This window comes from Cnephaeus nilssonii, assembly GCF_951640355.1.
Source record: "Cnephaeus nilssonii genome assembly, chromosome: 10".
Lineage (NCBI taxonomy): Eukaryota > Metazoa > Chordata > Mammalia > Chiroptera > Vespertilionidae > Cnephaeus > Cnephaeus nilssonii.
In genome coordinates, this window is record NC_137081.1 from 76,049,755 (window position 1) to 76,063,284 (window position 13,530).

The 13,530-nt window shown below is 39.9% G+C and overlaps 1 protein-coding gene across 6 annotated transcripts in view; it reads right to left on the minus strand.

Annotated features, from left to right (window-relative positions):
• The window catches only part of R3HDM1 (R3H domain containing 1), a 126,999-nt gene that overhangs the window by 47,788 nt on the left and 65,681 nt on the right, over window positions 1-13,530 (minus strand). The gene's annotated exons all lie outside the window — the stretch shown is intronic.

Sequence of the window (13,530 nt, forward strand, 5' to 3'; positions counted from 1 at the left end):
TCAATAAAATACTTTTAAGTGAAAAAACATTTTATTAATTTTTGGAGATTCACCTTGGAAGCCTTCTACCTAAAATTCTCTTATTAAAAAAAAAGTCTGACTCAGAAAGCTTTCAATAGCTGTTGATTTCATATCATAGTGGTATAATGTAGAGTCACTTGGACTCTATACTATGAAATTTGCATCAGTGAATTTCCTGTGGTATTTCAGATTCCTGAATGCTACTGAATCTCCATTAATATCCATGGCTACTAATAGAGATAGAGACACACACACACACATACACACACATCTCCACACAAACATCATGCATATTTTGAAAATGTGAAAACATAACATGACATCTAAAACATTTGACTCCAGCACCTAGGCATTTGTTACAGATGGTTGTATAAAGAATGCTGTGAGCCCAGGGTGTGTCTGGTGGGTGATATAAAGATGAGTAAGACATGGTGCCTATCTTTTCAATTAGATATTCTTAGCCATGATACTGTACAGGGTAGCAGAAGAAATAGGCTCTTATAAAAATACGAGGGATAAATTAATCCTGACTGATAAGAGGTGGTGACATTTGGGCTTAGACTTAGAGAAAAAGAAAGAAGTCTGGAAAAAGTAAAAAAATGAATAATATACTTGAGGGACAGTGCACAGTCAGGAGGGGCTGGATATGGTATATGGAATGAAAAGTAGATGAGGTAGTAAAGAATATTGGTGGACATCCAAAACAGTTTACAAGTGAAAGAACAGTGAGAATGAAACAGAAGTTCTAGATTTTAAAGATTGTGAAAATAGAAAAATAACATTAGTACTTCATTCAGAAGCAACATAAATACACAGGAACATGATCTTAAATAGTGAAGTTGTTAAAAATAAGAATGCCAAGTGCTTTAAAAGAAAATATCTTCTTTAAACTCATTTTAATCTCATAATTTTATTCATTGTCTTATTTCACATCTCTTAAAACTCTATAGTTAATCTATATATATAAAAGCCCAGAAACTGGAACGGCAGAATGACCGGAATGACCAGAATGACCAGAACGACCAGTGGCTATGATGTGCACTGCGGCAGCCAACCAGTCTGATCCGAGCCCCGATTGCCCCCCGCAACCAGTCTGTCCAGGCCCCGATCGGCCCCCAACACCCTGATCGGGGGTAGGGCTGGCTGCTAACCATATGCGGTCCCTCTCCTGTCTGGCCATGCCCCCAAATGGCCCCCAACACCCCAATCAAGGTCAAGGCCGGCCTGCCAACTGTTTGTGGCCCCTCCCCCCTGCCAGCCCGGCCCAATGGGCCCCCATTGGGGTGGGCTGGGCAGACCCCATCTGTGCACGAATTCGTGCACTGGGCCTTGGGCCTCTAGCATAATATAAAATTGTTCTAATTGATCACTCATGGTTTTCATATGCCTTTAAAAAATCCTGAAATATGGTGTGTTTTTTAAGGGTGAGGTTAAATTTACAAACAAAACCCCTCAAAACACTCATATCAGTTATCAGATAGCCAAGCACTCAATATTTATGCTTGCTGATTAAACAATAGAGAAAAGCATATTCTTAAGAGAATGAAATAAAAATAATATATATTAAAATCTTAAGAGATATATAATGATTATAGAAATAGGCTCTTATGCATAAGGGAAGGTGTTGCATTTGGAGAGCAGCATTGGCAGTGACAAGTGGGAAGATGTTGCATATGGAAAGGTGTCTTTTAACAGAAACACATAGAGTGACATCAAAGGAATGGTGGTGTGAGAGATCCACTTGAAATTCCAATTGGAACAGCTATAACTCAACATAAAGCACGCCTGAAAGATCTGTGCACTGAAACATGTAAAGGTGGGCAAGTGGGAACAAAAGGGGAGGCTGAGAAGGGAGAAGGGCTGAGACAAGCCATGGATGTAGCCCTACAGCCAGGAGCTCATGGTGGGGCTCAGCCTGGAGAAGGGAGGCTGAAGGGGTTATGGATGGCACTCCCTTCAGCCAGGAGGAGCAACGAGATTAGGTGGACATTCCTACAGGTGCATGGGAGAGTAAGTGCAGGTGCATGGGAGAGTAGCTGCAGTTTTCAGGCCATCGACATTCTAGGCAGAGAAACAAATCCATAGAGCCCTGCTGCCCCCCATAGCCTCTTTTTGCACTTGGTGTCCAGATGCGGAGCACATTACCTGCAAACCCAATAACTTGTACTACAGATTCACTTTTTCCCTGCAACTGGTCCTGGATCGGGGCATGGAGAGGGGACCCTGGAGAGGTCTGAGGTCACCATTACTGGGAGGGCAAAACAACAAATAAGCTGGTCACTTTCTCCAGAGACCCAACCTCCACGCATCGAGGCTACACTAAGGGCTTCAGGGGACAGCACTGAGATTTCACAGAGCTAAAATAATCTTGTGATTCAACCCTGGCCAGGCAGCCTCACTGGTTAGAGGGTCATCGTGATACGCCAGGGTTGTGTGTTTGATCCCTAGTATGGGCACATATAAGAATCAACCAATGAATGCATGAATGGGTGAAAGAACAGATGTGTTTGGCTGGAGCGCTCTCTCTCTCTCTTCCTAAAATAAATAAAAACGATAAAAACAATGAAAAAAACACTGACTCAGTGTCACCTACCAGAGAAGAGAAGACCTTTTCGTATTAATCTGCTAGAAAAGCACCACTCACACATAGATGCCAAGACAGAGATGAAATCTGTCAAATACTGTGAAAAACCAAGGTAAAAAGGCAACTCAGGAAAAAAAGAAAAGAAAAAATATCCAGAAAACAAACTTAAAGACATGTAAATATGTGATATAAATGACAGAGAATTCAATTTGGTAGTTCTGAAAACAGTCAATGAAATGGGAGAATATATGTAGAGGGGCAATTTAATGTGCTCAGAAAACAAATCAAAGAACAAAATTAGTACTTTACCAAAGAGATTAAAACATTTAAAAAGAACCAAATAGAAATTCTGGAGATGAAAAACTCTATAAAAGAGATCAAAATTAGCCTGCCGGTGTGGCTCAGCAGTTGAGCATTGAGCTATGAACCAGGAGGTGACTGTTCGATTCCCAGTCAGGGAACATGCCCGGGTTATGGACTTGATCCCCAGTGAGGAGTGTGCGAGAGGAGGCCAACCGGTGATTCTCTCTCATCATTGATGTTTCTGCCTCTCTCCCTCTCCCTTTCTCTTTAAAATCAATAAAAATATATTTAAAAAAAGAGAAGAGATCAAGATTAAACTAGCAAGCATAGGAAATAGAGGGGACCAGATGGAGAAAAGGATCAGTGATACTGAAGATAGAAATCTAGAAGTGATGCAAAGTGAAGAGAGACTTGAGCATACGAGGAAATGAAAGAACTCTATGAGAACTAGCTGACTCCATTAGAAAGACCAATCTATACTAATAGACAAATATGTAAATTGACTGTACCTCCACAATGCCCACAGCCAATGAGGAGCGAATATGCAAATAAACCTGACAAAGATGACGGGCCTGTGGGCAGCGCACATGCGCCGAGCAGCCGGGGGCAGGGTGGGTGTTCCCGGGACCCCACCTGCTTCGAGCCTGTGGCCAGCAGGTGCACGTGCCAGCGCCGAGCGGCCGGGGTCCCGGGGACGCCACTGTAGTGTCCAGTCCTGTCAGCCCGGCCTGGGGGCGGCTGTAGTTCGCAGTCCTTTTCATTTGTGCAGCCCCTGGACCGGAAGTGGAAACCAAGAGCATGGGGAGCACCAGGAATTCTGGGAATCGTAGTTCTGGTGGCAGCCCCTGGACCGGAAGCCAGGAAGCGGAAGCCCAGAGCATGGGGAGCACCAGGAATACTGGGAATTATAGTTCTGGTGGCAGATGCGTTGTGGGATCTCCTAGACACTAGAGCAAAGTGAGCCTGGAGCAAGTTACTGTTGCAGGTGGGGGATGGAAGGAAAGCAAAGGTGAGAGACATAAGTAAAGTCACAATGTCGAGGCAAAATTAAAGGGAAGATATCCTGCAGGAAATTTCCACCAATGGAGCAAAGAAAAAAAAAAAAAAAGACCTCTATTATTCTGTGAGCACCAAACCAAACTGGGTTGGGGTCTCAAACAATTCGCTCATATGATTGCAAAGACAGACAGAAACTCCCGGATTGGAGAAGGTGCAGGTTGGGCTGAGGGACCTAACCCCTGTGCACGAATCTGTGTGCACCGGGCCCCTAGTATAAGAATAATAGGCATACCAGAAGAAGAGGGAGGAGGAAATGAAGAGCCAATTCAAACAGGAAAGAGCTAGATCCTCGAATCCAAGAAGCACAGACCACCTAGTGACCTCAATACAAAAAGGCCTTTTCCAAAGCACATTGTCTTAAAATTGTCAAAAATTAATGACAAAGAGCCCTCAACAGGTGGCTCAGTTGGTTGGAGTGTCATCCTATACACTAAAAGGTTGCGGGTTTGATCCCCAGTTGGGGCATGTATGGGAGACAACTGATTCATGTTTCTCTCTCATATTGATGTTTCTCTTTCTTTCTCTCCCTTTCCTCTCTTTCTAAAAATCAATAATAATAATAATAATAATAATAATAACCACCACCATGTCCTAGGGCAGTGGTCGGCAAACTGCGGCCCCTTGAGTGTGGCGAGTCTATTTTGAAGAAGTGGCGCTAGAAGGAGTTTAAGTTTAAAAAATTTGGCTCTCAAAAGAAATTTCAATCATTGTACTGTTGATATTTGGCTCTGTTGACTAATGAGTTTGCCGACCACTGTCCTAGGGTAAGGATTTAAAAAAAAAATTAATGACAAAGAAACAATCCTCGCCCTAGCCGGTTTGGCTCAGTGGATAAAGCCTCGGCCCTAGGACTATAGAGTCCCGGGGTCGATTCCTGTCAAGGGCACATGCCTGGGCTGCGGGCTTGATTCCCAGAAAGGTGCATGCAGGAAGCAGCCAATCAATGATTCTCTGTCATCATTGGTGTTTCTCTCTCTCTCTTTCTCTCTTAAGTCAATAAAAAAAAAAGCATATATATATATATATATATATATATATATATATATGAAATAATTCTCAAGGCAGCCAGGGAAAAGGAGAAGAAACCTAGAAAGGAAAGCCTATTATCTTACCATTGGACTTTTTAGCAGAAACTCTACAAGCCAGAAGAGAATGGAACCAAATATTCAAACTATTGAAAGAGAGAAATTACAGCCAATAATAATATAGTCAGCCAAATTATCCTTTAAATATGAAGGAGGAATAAAGGCTTTTCCAGACATATAGAAGCTGAGGAAATTTATCACCAGAAAACCGCCATTACACGCAATAATCAAGAGGGTTATTCTACCTGAAACAAAGAACAAAAGGTCACAAAACTGTACGTAAGACCACTAAAAAATGTAATAGCATAAACAGGGATAACTTAGGACAACAAAAACATAAAGGTATGAAGAGGTAAAGGTATGAATTTGCAAAGGAGGATAGAGATCAGATGCATTCAAAAGAAAAAGGACTACTGTAAACATGAAACTTTATTTTTCATAAAACCTAATGATAACAACACACAAAAAAACTTAAAACTGACACACATACTAGTAGCTTACAAAAAGAGGAAACAGAAAGAAGAGGCAGAGTAGCAGACTGGATCAAAAAACAAAACCCAACAATATGCTGCCTTCAGGAGACACATCTAAGCTGCAAAGACAAAGTTAGACTCAAAGTGAAAGGTGAAAAATGATTCTCCAAGTAAATACCATTCAAGAAAAGCAGGTGTAGCCATACTTATACCCGATAAAACAGATTTCAAGAAAACAAAGGTAACAAGAGACAAAGATGGACATTTTATAATAATGATTACTATATCAAGAAGACATAATACTTAAAAAAAATTTTTTTAAATTGATTTCAGAGAGGAAGGGAGAGCAAGAGAGAGATAAAACATCAATGATAAGAGAGAATCATTGATTGGCTGCCTCCTGCACACCCCATACTGGTGATCAATCCCGCAATTCAGGCATGTGTCTTGACCGGGAATCAAACCATGACCTCCTGATTTATAGGGTGATGCTCAACCACTGAGCTACGCCGGCCAGGGCGACATAATACTTAATATATATGCACTCAATCAGGGAGCAGCAAAATAAATAAAGCAACTACTAACAGAATTGAAGGGAAAAACAGACAAAAACACAATCATAGTTAGGACCTTAACACTCCAGTGACAGCTCTAGATAGATCATACAAACAGAAAATCAATAAAGAAGTAATGGCTTTAAATTAAACTCTACACCAAATGGACATAAATGACATTTACAGAGCCTCTCATCCCAGAACAGTGGTCGGCAAACTGTGGCTCGCGAGCCACATGTGGCTCTTTGGCCCCTTGAGTGTGGCTCTTCCACAAAATACCATGGCCTGGGCGAGTTTATTTTGAAGAAGTGGTGTTAGAAGAAGTTTAAGTTTAAAAAATTTGGCTCTCAAAAGAAATTTCAATCGTCGTACTGTTGATATTTGGCTCTGTTGACTAATGAGTTTGCCGACCACCGTCCCAGAACATCAGATTATACATTCTTCTCTAGTGCATGAGGAACATTCTCAAGGATAGACCATATGTTTTGTCACAAAACTAACCTCAACAAATTTCAGATTAAAATCACACCAAGAATATTCTCTGACCACATGTTTTGAATTTCGAAATCAACTGCAAAAAGGCAGTAAAGAAACCCATAAGGCCCTAACCGGTTTGGCTTAGTGGATAGATAGAGCGTTGGCCTGTGGCCTGAAGGGTCCCAGGTTCGATTCCAGTCAAGGGCATGTACCTTGGTTGCGGGCACACCCCCATTAGGGGGTGTGCAGGAGGCAGCTGATTGATGTTTCTAAACTCTCATCGATGTTTCTCTCTATCCCTCTCCCTTCCTCTCTGTAAAAAAAAAAAATCAATAAAATATATTAAAAAAAAAAAAAAGAAACCCATAAGTATAAACAATATACTACTAAAAAATGACTGGGCCAAAGAAGAAATAAAAGGTGAGATGAAAAAATATAGAGAGACCAACAAGAATGACAATAGACTTATCAAAACTTCTGGGATGCAGCGAAAGCAGTAATAAAAGGGAAGTTTATATTAAGGCCTATCTCAAGAAACAAGAGAAATCCCAAGTAAACAACCTAACATTATATCTCAAAGAACTAGAAAAAGAACAAAAACAACCCAAAGTCAGCAGAAGAAAGAATAAAAATTAGAGTAGAATTGAATGAAATAGAGAACAAAATAACTACAAAAATTTAATACAATAAAGAGCTGTTTGTTTTTTTTAAAAAAAGACTGATCAAATTGACAAACTCTGGCTAGACTCACTAAGGGAAAAAGAGAAAAGACTCATATAGACAAAAAAAAAACAAACAAAAAACAGAAATGAAAGACAAGTTACCACAGACACTACAGATATACAATAGATCATACTAGAATACTATGAAAGACTATATGCCACCAAATTCAATAACCTACAGAAATGGATAGGTTCCTAGAAATATATGATCTCCCTAGAATGAATCATGAAGAATTGGAAAATCTATATAGAGCCATCAGTACTGAGGAAATTATAACAGCTATCAAAAATCTCCCAAAAAATAAAAGTCCAGGACTAGATGGCTTCACTGGTAAATTCTACCAAGTAGTCAAAGAAAATTTGATAACTGTTCTTCTCAAACACTTCCAAAATATTAAGAAGAGGTAATATTTCCTAACACGTTTTATGAGGCCAACATAACCCTGATACCAAAACCTTGCAAGGATAACACAGAAAAAGAAAACTATAGCCCTGGCTGGTGTGGCTCAGTGGTTTGGGCATCATGCTGTGCACCAAAGGACAATGATTTGACTCCTGGTCAGGGCATATGCCTGGGTTATGAGCTTGATCCCCAGTGGGGGGCATGCAGGAGATGAATGTTTCTCTCACATCAATGTTTCTCTTTCTCCCTTTCCCTTCCTCTTTCTTTCAAATCAAAACAACATGGCATTGGCAGAAAAATAGACACACAGATCAATGGAACAGAACTGAGAGCTCAGATATAAAACCACATGTATAGGGACAGATGCTTTTTCGACAAAGGAGCCAGAAATACAATGGAGAAAAAAATGCCTCTTCAATAGGTGAGTAATAGGGATTTTACAAGGCTATAGGAAGGAAGTATTTAAGTAAATTTTCTTAGAATACATTTAGAGTTTAACTTAACAGAGGATGAGAAAAGAACTCAACTGGTCTGAACTCTACAGCACTTTAAGGAAGAAGAATGTTTCAAGAAGCTAACAGGATAGAAAACTAAATATTTTAGAACAAACTATCAGTTTCTCATGTCTACTCTGGAATTCAACCCAAACAAAAATTTAGCCCAAAATTCCTATGTCTTTTTATTTAGAATACTACATAACTTTCATTTCTTTGATACTACATGACATTTATTATGCTTCAGACACTCTTCTAAGCACTTTCACATGCTAACTCATTTAATGTTCACAAGCTCATGAAACAGGTACAAGTTTATCCCCAGTGTTTAGGTAAAGAAACAAAAGCACGGAGTGGTTCGTAACTTGTCTAAGGTCACCAGCTGGTAAGTGTTGTAGCTAGGATTTTTACACAGCAGTCTGATTTTAAAGTTTACTTTTCTCAGGGACAAATGTTGAAATAGAAAGAATATTCCAGTAAATTGTTCAAATAAGCAGAACACTAAACACCTGGCCACTTTCCATTTTCTGAGCATTTTGGTTAATAAAGACTTTTACTGAAGTTTAACATATCCAAGTCTCAAGATAAATTTAATTATAGGAAAACAGAAAATTATTGTAAATAATCAATCAACTAGGAAACTTTTTTTCATTTGAATTGAAGATTACTTGTGACGATAAGCATTGTTATCCAAATTAGGAATCAGAGTGAAAGGATGCTGAACAGTCAGTTCATAAAAAAAACAACAACATTTTTATTGATTTTAAAGAGAGGAAAGGAAAGGGATAGAGAAATAGAAAAATTGATGAGAGAGACACGGATGAGAGAGAAACATCAATTGGCTGTGTCCTGCAGGCCCCCTACTGGGGATCGAGTCTGCAACCTGGGCATGTGCCCTGACCAGGAATCGAACCATGACCTCCTGGTTCATCGGTCCATGCTCAACCACTGAGACACACCAGCCAGGTTGAACAGTCAGTTCAGATGGCAGGTATATGAACTTGGGGGCTGAAAAAAGACCAGGTGTCTAAGAGTTTATATGATCAGCCAATAGTGTCCTCTCCCTAGGAGGGACTTTCTTTCACTTATTTTGCCCACAGTCCTGGGAAAGGGAAGAGGAGGGTCAAATGGTGACTTATTTCAGGTTCCATATCTCTTGGTCTATGCCTCTCAGCCTAATTATTGTCATGTCAATCTCCAATGTTCCTCTTTGGACTTTAGCTTTGATACTTTACCTGAAATGCTGCCTTTGCTCAAAAGGTATATCCTGTTGCCATATTCCACGAGTCGACAGATTTATCTAGTAGAATTTTCGTAAGTTTGCCTTTCTTCTCCACAATTTGAGTTGCTCTGCCAAGAAGGCAGACTTTACTATTGTAAAAAAATTTTTTAAATGGTACATATAAAAAAATATAAAGAAAAAATTAATGTACTGTATTTGAGGAGGTAGGATTATGTGTGATTAAAGTAATTTCTTCTTTCCTGTATTTTCTAGTTGTTATGGTATGTTTTACTTTTATAAGGAGAAAATAAATCTGTTTTAAAGGCAACCCCCCAAACAAACAAACAAACAAACAAACAAAGATACAACCTCAGCCCTAGCTGGTTTGGCTCAGGGGATAGAGCATCGGCCTGGGGATTGAAGGGTCCCGGGTTCGATTCCAGTCAAAGGCACATGCCAGGTTGTGGCTTGATCCCCAGTAGGGGTGTGTGGGAGGCAGCCAATCAATGATTCTCTCTCATCATTGATGTTTCTATCTCTCTCTCCCTCTCCCTTCCTCTCTGAAATCAATAAAAATATATTAAAAAAAAGATACAACCTCAGATAATCACATTAGTTGACATATTAAATTATACAGTATTTTCTATCTAAGTGCTACTGATATTTGTATGTGGAAAATGAAGATTTGGGTCTTGACATACTTAATATTGGATTGTTAATTTCTGAAGCAATTGGTCAATAGAGTCAGTTACTTCAGAAGTCATTAACAAAGGGGAGGATTTTGCCTTCTCATCTACTCTGCCAGATCTAGTTCAGACTGTTTAAGTATGGTTAAAGGTGAAGGAGAGCTTCGGAAACAGTGGCATTAAATCTTTTTGGGGGTTAGAATATGTTCTGTGAAGTGCTCATCCGTTCCTACTCCAAACACCTCTGCAATGGACTGAATGTTTATGTCTCCCCCAAATTCCTATGTTGAATATGGGGGAGACAATTACCAAGATAACAGTATGAGGAAGTAGGGTCTTTTGGAGGAGATTAGGTCATGAGGGAAAAGCCCTCATGAATTGGATTAGTGCTCTTATAAAAGAGACCACAGAGAGATCCCTTAGCCATGAGAAGACACAGGGAAAAGGCACAGTCTATAAACCAGGAAACAGGTTTTCACTGGACATTGAATCTGCTGGTGCCTTAATCTTCGTGATCATGGTATCTTCCCTGCCAGGTAAGTATAGGTGCCTTAATCTTGAAATTCTCAGATTCCAGAACTGTGAGAAAGAAAAGTTTTGTTGATTATGTAAAAGAAGTCAGACTTTACCCAGTGGGGCAATACCACTTTTAACCTGGACACCTTGTGTACAAGGGGGTAAATTTTGTATCATGGGTGAAGTCTTGACTTTTTGTGAAGCAATGGCTCTTTTCTATATACTGAGTAGATTTATAATAATTTTTACATGCAAGGCAGGAAAATGCACCAGGTTTGACCCACATTGAGCAGGAAGCTGTCAGGACCTGCTCAATGAGGAATCTTTCTAAGGCTGTCACAGTAAAAAAAAAAAAAAAAAAAAAAGCAGCACCATTTAACATTTGATGCTTTGTATAACTGGCATCTCACCCAGGAGGCAAATTCTACCCCCATTAGGACAGGTACCTAAACTGTTTTCCAGCAGTGAAATGAGATGTCTGACTATTCATTCCAATAATTACAACAAACAACAACCCAATAACTTGGTCAAGAAGTATATAATTTTGGAGTATACTTTCTAAAGAGCAAGACATTAAAAGTTGCAATAAGGTTACTGAACTTTTTCAAATGACCTAAGACCATGGGCTCTATACTGCTTAAAGTTTCTATAATCAGTAGCAAAACTAGAAATATTCAGTTGGAAAGCACCAAAAACAAATAAAATAGCCACAACACCATTCTACTAATCCAATTAAAGATAAGAACCTTACTATTGTCTTTTTAAGACAAAATCATTAATAAAATAACTTATCAGCCACATAAAAGATCATCTAATTAAGGACATGCCTCACTTTATGCAAACTTCCTTAATAAAATGTACATCTTAAAGAAGTGTTCAAGATGCTCAAATTCCTCCAAACTGGTGTTTAAACATTCAGGCTGCTGAGTATCAGCTGTTACAGTGTCACTCAGAGAAGTGGCACGATGCTTCGGGTTTGTTATGTAACTATTCAGTCACAGGAAAGGGAGGAACAGAGTCCTGACAGTTTCAAAAGTATAGTTTGAAGACTGTCAAGTATGAGAAAAAAATCCAATGATCTGGAAAAGAGGATAAGGTGGAAGATTAGGAAGAATGAAGTAAGAGTCCGAGAGAATGAAAAGTACCATTACATTTAAAATGTACTATAAGAAGAGTATTCCCAATATTAGGACATTCAACATCCAACTTGGCTACTATATCTAAATTATTCTTTCTTCAATAAAAAGTGTGTTTCAGTATATCAGAATTAAAAAAAAATCCTTGTCATATATTTGGATTTAATCTAGAAGTTAGAGGAAAACAATATCTTTATAGAAATTAATGTCAATATTGTGGGAAAACATCTGTTTTATAAAGCAAGCAAGGACAATTTAAGAGGTACCAACAGAATAAATATCCAAATCTCAATATAGGTGTCATTTAACAATGCACTCTCTTTGTTAAAGGACTATATGTTGCCATATTATCCTATTTCTTCTAGCACTTTCAGAGGAAAGCACAATTGATTCTGCAAGCTGGGAGAACTAGGACAATATAAATTGATGGCTCAGGCACATCCTAGAGAGTTCAAAGAATATTCTATTTTTAACTCTCTTTCACTTCAACAGAGAAGTGAGCAAGGAAATAGCGTGTTCAGCAGAAAAGTACTGCCTAACAGTGATGGGCAACCTTTTGAGGTTGGTGTTTCAAACTTCGCCAAAAAACTGAGCATAACTCGGGTAGTGTGTCCCTTTGAGGAAAAAAACATTATTTCGCGACATTTATAGTTTAAATAACATAAATGTTTCATCCTCGGCATGCGGCCGCCTCAGCAGCCGCGCGTCATCAGAAATGGCACTGACACGCGTGTCAGAGGTTCGCCATCACTGGTCTAGGCTGTAACAGGCTAGTTTTATTTTATATAGGTGACCTGAACTAGCATTTGTGTTAAAGGAAAGCATTCTTAATATGTATTAGATATAATTAGAAAGATAAAAAGAATTGAAGAACTACTTAGTCGGAATAGCCATAAACCTAAGGTTTATTAAATTTTATGATGAAACTAGAGGCCCGGTGCATGAAATTCGTGCACGGGGGGGGGGGGGGAGTGTCTCTAAGCCCAGCCTGCACCCTCTCCAATCTGTGAGAGGGATGTCCGACTGCCCGTTTAGGCCCAATCCAGATGGTCCCTCCTGATGGGATCGGGCCTAAACGGGCAGTCGGACATCCCTCTCACAATCCAAGACTGCTGGCTCCCAACTGCTCATCTGCCTGCCTTCCTGATTGCCCCTAACCACTTCTGCCTGCCAGCCTGATCACCCCCTAACCACTCCCCTGGCAGCCTGATTGATGCCTAACTGCTCTCTGCCAGCCTGATTGCTCCTAACTGCCCTCCCCTGCTGGCCTGGTCACCCCTAACTGCCCTCCCCTGCAGGCATGGTCCCCCCTAACTGCCCTCCCCTGCAGGCATGGTCCCCCCTAACTGCCCTCCCCTGCAGGCATGGTCCCTCCCAACTGCCCTCCCCTGCTGGCCATCTTGTGTCCACATGGGGGCAGCCATCTTTGACCACATGGGGGCAGCCATCTTGTGTGTTGGGAGTGCTATTCAATTTGCATATTACTCTTTTATTAGATTGGATATTTTTAAAACTAAACTTGTATAGCTGAAGCAATGTGAGGGTAGTTTTTTTGAGGAGCCATTTTGCCAACTTTAAATTTATTGGCAAGTAGGTATTTACAGGACAATTTAGAAGAACTGCTTCCAAATAATCAAATCCTCAAGTTTTTGAGGGTTCATGATCTGTCTTATGTCTGTGGTACTATCTTAGTAAGCAGGCAAGTTCAACTAGCTCCTTAGGTGAATTTGGAGGAAGACACACTTGACAGCAAACCTTCACTATTTTTTTTTCTCTATATCACCCTTTGGACTCC